The 6,000-nt window shown below is 39.0% G+C and overlaps 1 protein-coding gene across 8 annotated transcripts in view; it reads right to left on the reverse strand.

The window, feature by feature from the left end:
- The window catches only part of CDH18 (cadherin 18), a 787,224-nt gene that overhangs the window by 621,911 nt on the left and 159,313 nt on the right, over positions 1-6,000 (reverse strand). The window contains exon 1 of one of the 8 annotated variants that reach the window (XM_078391715.1): positions 2,904-2,961. The exons of the other annotated variants lie outside the window; for them this stretch is intronic. The gene's annotated coding sequence lies outside the window, so the exon portion shown is untranslated. Of the gene's footprint in view, positions 1-2,903; positions 2,962-6,000 lie in introns of those variants that run through there. 8 annotated transcript variants of the gene reach the window in all.

Here is a 6,000-nt window from a genome sequence, read left to right on the forward strand (position 1 = left end):
CATGTGTAGAGCCTTAGCTCCTAAGGGATGCAATTATGCTATGGCATTGCACAACAGTCTTCAGTACTGTGGCAGTCCTTGTAAAAGCTTCACTCATTGAAGCGACAAGAATTCCCAGGTAGGGCTGGATCAGAAAAGCTTCATTGTACATTGGAAGGTTCTCAGAGTAACTTTTCTTTTTTTAAAGAAAGAAAGAAGGAAAGAAAGAAAGAAAACAGCCCCAAAAGTCACATAAATGAAGGTGAAAAGGCAATAGTGATAAAAAAAATGCATAAACCTCTACCGCAGGCTTCCAAATACCTAAAAAATATCTATGCAAAATTGTCATCTCTATGCCATGCATTCATCTGTTGATCGAGTTGTAAAGTCATTGATCTACTGAATAACATCAGGTAGGCTTTTATCTTTCCAGTGTCATAACATTTTTTTTAGAGCCAGAAGACCAGCAGTTGTAAGATCGAATCCACGTAACGGAGTGAGGTCCCATTGCTTGTCCCAGCCCCTGCCAACCTAGCAGTTCGAAAGCATGTAAATGTGAGTAGATAAATAGGTACCACCACGGTGGGAAAGTAATGGTGTTCCATGTCTAGTCAAGCTGGCCACATGGCCACGGAAACTGTCTATGGACAAATGCTGGCTCTACGGCTTGGAGATGGGGATGAACAGTGCCCCCTAGAGTCAGACATGACTGGACCAAATGTCAAGGGGAACCTTTACCTTAGGACATAGAGAATCCAACTTTCACTTAGCAGGAAGTTAATTTCCAGAAAAATAATTTAAAAGCACCTAGGCATCCATTAAAGTCAGACAACAATCCATTATAAAATTAATGCAACTTATATTTCCTCCCCCAAAGAACCTACAATGGTACATGACCAAAGAATGTATTTAAGAGACCCATTGGACAAGTTGCAACCCCAACAACTAGATGAGTTACTTAGACCTTTACTATAAAAGCATTTTGGTATCAAGTACGTCTTAAATAAAACATGTATGTTTTATTTGCAGAGTACAGTGAATTGAACAGTGAAATGTGCACTAGTAAAACAGCATTAGCAAACTAAAACAAGTTCACAATTAACAAAATGTGAAAGTATTTAAAACCAGTTAAATGATTTAAAAGCAATGGCGTAACAACAGCACAAATCCTATATTTAACATAAGACATTGGGGATAGCTTTGAAACCAGAAACATCACCACAGTAGTTGTTTTTGACTTCTCCGACAACTTTATGACATAATTCATTATCAAGTACTACAAAAATTCTGTAATGTAGCCAAGGATGATACATTAATAGAAACTCTTTTGCAAAATCTGAGATTTGTCATCAACTTTCAAAAACAACAGAGCTCAAGGAAGACTTATTTATTTATTTATTTATTTATTTATTTATTTATTTATTTATTTATTTATTTATTTATTTATACATACATACATACATACATACATACATACATACATACATACATACATACATACATACATACATACCCTACCTTTCTCCTTAAAAAAGGACCCAAGGTGGCTTACATAACAAAAAAACCCCTGTAATATTTAAAAACTAAAAACAGTATGTTCGGTCTACTCTAGGGCAGTATAGTGGCTCTTGTTTCGTTTAACATCCACACCACTGATCAACTACTTCCTCAATGCACTAAAAGTTTTGCTTAGGCTGACAATCCCACATTTGCTGGCCATTCAGCCTACTTGCTGGTAGTAGATCCTCTATTAAGAAATTCATTAGAAGAACTTGATGTGTTATGAGAGAAATTAATTTGAGTCCAACTCAAGATGCCAAGTAGGCACCTTGATCAATTGTGGTTAACTGTGAGGGTATCCTGCTAGACCACTGTTCTGTTCCCACCCCCGCAAACCAGATGTTACTTTGGATCATACACTGACCTGTAAGAAACACTGCCAAAGTAGAAAGCAAAAAGTCCACAAGGAACAATATACTTCTAGAGCTATCACGAACCAGTTGGGGAACACAATCACAAACACTAAAAACTATAGCTTGACCCTATGTTACTCTGCTAGTCAGCCATGAGCCCAAGAGGGTTGATGAAAGCATGACTAGGGCTACAACATCCCCTGCATGGTCTCATTCAGCATGTGTATAGGATTATTTGTGTTAGTATGAGACATGATATAGTAACATGTACTATGAGATCTAGTATACTAGCATGTACAGTGGTGCCTCACTAGACGGTTGCCTCGCAGTACGAAAAACCCACAAGACAATTGGTTTTTGCTATCACTGTAGTGCCTCACAAGACATTTTTTCTATGACCGTGCTTCACAAGACTTTTTTTGAGACCGATGCTTCGCAAGATTTTTTTTTTTTGAGACCAATGCATAGGGAACCTCGCAAGACAATTTTTTTCACAAGACGACGATTTTCGCAGAATGAATTAAAATCATCTTGCGAGGTACCACTGTATATATAGGGGGTAGGGAAAAAGAATGTGTTGTATTTTTATGTTGCCGTGTTTTCCCGAAAATAAGACAGGGTCTTATACTACTTTTTGTTCCCAAAAAATGCAATAGGGCTTATTTTCAGGATATGTTTTATTTTATAGTCATGTCATCTTCTGGTTGCTGCGCAATGCTGCACAATGGTGGAGGGCAGGGTTTCACTTAACTACGGCTTATTTTTAGGATAGGGCTTATATTACGAGCATCCTGAAAAATCATACTAAGGCTTATTTTCAGGTTAGGTCTTATTTTGGGGAAAATAGGGTATAACCTGAAGAAACGTAAAATTTAGATATTAAAGAAGGAAGCACAGAAATGAAAAGTAAAAGAAACCTAACCCTCCATGGGTTATATGTATAACTGCAAACTGAACAGTGATACAAATATTGTATTTCACTTCTCATGAAACCCCCAAGATTCATATTACCTGACCACTCGGCTAGTTTATTTTCCCATGCGTGTGATAAAGCTGGCTGGTTTGAAGGGCTCCCTGTAGAAAACAGAGGAATACGTTATGCCTGAGGCTTATAAAAAGCCAATAAGCTGCTGTTATATACCAGATTTTCAGAACATTTCTTTATTTAAAAATTAGTTCTACCTATCACAGTAATATCTTTCCTCAAGTCTGAGATTAAACACAAGGCCTACGAGAATTACACAACACCATATGCAACAGAGATACAGTAGCTATATAACAATAACAACAAAAAGTGAAATATGGGGAGAATGTGAGAGACATGTCAAAAATGACAAAGGTCAACAACAGCTCCTCAAACTTAGAACTAATATTTTCAATAAAAACACAAATATCCAGCAGACAACATGAAATGATTGTGTATTAGATAATTAATTCAGATTATTATACAGTATTAGAGATAGGCACAAATTGTCAAATGGTGGTTCATTGGAAGTCCACAAACCACAAAGTTATGAATTTTTCCCAAACATACCACGAATAAAGTTGTTAGTTTATAAATATTTTTAAGGCAACTGGCCACCAGGAGGCCTGTGCACATGTTCCTACCTTTCAGCTGAGAGGTGGGAACATGCATGGAAGCTCCCTGGTGGCCTGATAGGCTTTAGCAGCTGGCCTATCAGGCCACTGGGGGCTTCTGTGCAGCTGGCCATGGAGGTGGGCTCTGTGCATGTCTCCCCTCTCAGTTAAGAGGGGGGCACATGTGCAGCTGCAGAGATAGGAGGCATGGCTCCTGGATGGGAAGCCTGGCTGCTGTCTTTCTAGATGGCGGTGGGTGACAGAGGATGAGATGGTTGGATAGTGTCATTGAAGCTACCAACATGAATTTGACCAAACTCTGGGAGGCAGTGGAAGACAGAAGGGCCTGGTGTGCTTTTGTCCATGGGGTCACAAAGAGTCAGAGACAACTTAATGACTAAACAGCAACACTGAACTAATAATCCAGAAAACAATCTTGAGATTGCCCAGGTGCACCAGAATTCCCTTTCAAATTGCCATTTAATCAACACACAAATGGCCATTAGTTAAACTCCAATGTAACACAGATTGCTGGTATGATTGTATAATCAGATCAAGATTCCTTTTCCTGATGATTTTATTTCATTGGTGACATGAATGATTGTTGTGGGTTTTTCGGGTTCTTTGGCCATGTTCTGAAGTTTGTTCTTCCTATTTATAGCTGTGGGATCAGCTTTTGTCCTTTTCAGGAGACGGGTGTTTGTGCTGGTCAGTATGTTTTTTGTTGTGGGTATATTGTTGTGATAAAAGGGAGAGATTACATGTCACTGTGATTGATGGGTGCCGTTAGCTGGTCTTTTGTGTGCAGTGATCACCGGTCCTTGTAGCTGGGTAGAGTTTGTCAACCTCTAGCAGGTTGTATTTTTCAGTGCTGGAAGCCAGGCTTTGTTGAGTTTTAAACTTTTTTCTTTTTTTGTTGAAGCTCTGCTGGTGTTTGTGGCTTTCAACAGCTTCCCTGTGCAGTCTAATGTTATGATTGCTGGTGTTGCCCAGGACTTCAGTATTTTGAAATAGAATTTCATGTCCAGCTTTTTAAAAGGCATGTTCAGCTACTGCCGATTTTTCTGGTTGCTTAGTCTGCAGTGCCTCTCATGTTCTTTGATTCTGGTGTGGATGCTGTGTTTTGTGGTTCCAATATATACCCGGCCACAACTGCAAGATATCCAGTATACTCCTGCAGTGGTGAGCGGTCCCTTTTGTCCTTTGCTGACCGTAATATTTGTCATATTTTTGTGGTGGGCTTGAATACTGTTTGTAGGTTGTGTTTTTTCAAAAGTTTGCCCATGCAGTCTGTGACCCCTTTGCTGTATGGCAGAAATACTTTGTGGGTGGCTGTTTTTCCTCTTCAATTTGTTGTTGTTTTCTTGGTTTGGTGGCTCTTGTGATTTCAATCCTGTGATGTGACATGAAATTAGCAGCCAGTCCGAGCTGATTCTGATTTTTGAAATTCCCGATTTAAAGCACAGAGGAAATGCTGGGGATGTGATGCATATGTGCTAAATTCCCTGTTCTCATCCACACAGGTTTGTCTTAACACAACAAGAGACCCCAGAGTGCAATTTTCAAACCCTGCAGAAGTATTTGCCTTCAGGTAAGACTAAGATAAGGAGTGTTGTTTTTTTCTCATAAGGGTCTCTGCAATTTTCATGAATCACCACTGTGTAAAACTTGTGTCATTTCATTTTTGAGAAGCAAAGCAAGTACCTGCACAGCAGGCATTGAGTAGCTGGCTGATTGTTTTACAAAATGAAAACTGCCATTGTAACTCAACAAGACATTGCAGCAAGGAATTATCAAGCCCAGCGAGTTTCTATCCTCTAAGTCAGAATGAGACAAGAAGCAGTATTATTTTCTCACGAAGGTTGCTGAAATTTGTGCAAAACGAACAGATCAAGATCTATTAGAAAAAGAGATAAACAACTCAGAATGTTTTTAGCTAATGTAAATGGTTTAAACTCAACCCAAATACGTAAAAGAATTTACGAATAGATACAGAAATTAAAATTGGACATTATCTGCCTTCAAGACTTATAGTATGAAAATCAAGAATTGTTTTATGAAAAACACCAAAAAGAAATGAAATAATATGTATTCTCGAAGGCTTTCACGACCGGACTCGATGGTTGTTGTAGGTTTTTTGGGCTGTTCTGGAGGTTTTTCTTCCTAAGGTTTCACCGGTCTATGTGGCCTACATCTTCAGAGGACAGGAGTTAGAACTCTGTCTTCTGGTGTAGTATGTGGGATAGTTGACTATTTGTACCTGTGGGATCAGCTTTTTGTCCTTCTCAGGAGATCGGGTGATTATGGTGATCAGGGTGTTTTTTGTTATAAGTGTATTGTTGTGATAATGGGGGAGATGATCTATCACTGTGATTGATGGGTGTTGTTAGCTAGTCTTTTGTGTGCAGTGATCACTGGTCCTTGTGGATGGGTTTGTTGACCTTTTTGCAGCACTGTCTTTTTTCAGTGCTGGAAGCCAGGCTTTGTTGAGTTTTAGACTTCTTTTTTGTTGAAGATCTGCTGGTGTTTG

This window comes from Pogona vitticeps, chromosome 4 (genome assembly GCF_051106095.1).
Source record: "Pogona vitticeps strain Pit_001003342236 chromosome 4, PviZW2.1, whole genome shotgun sequence".
Classification (NCBI taxonomy): domain Eukaryota; kingdom Metazoa; phylum Chordata; class Lepidosauria; order Squamata; family Agamidae; genus Pogona; species Pogona vitticeps.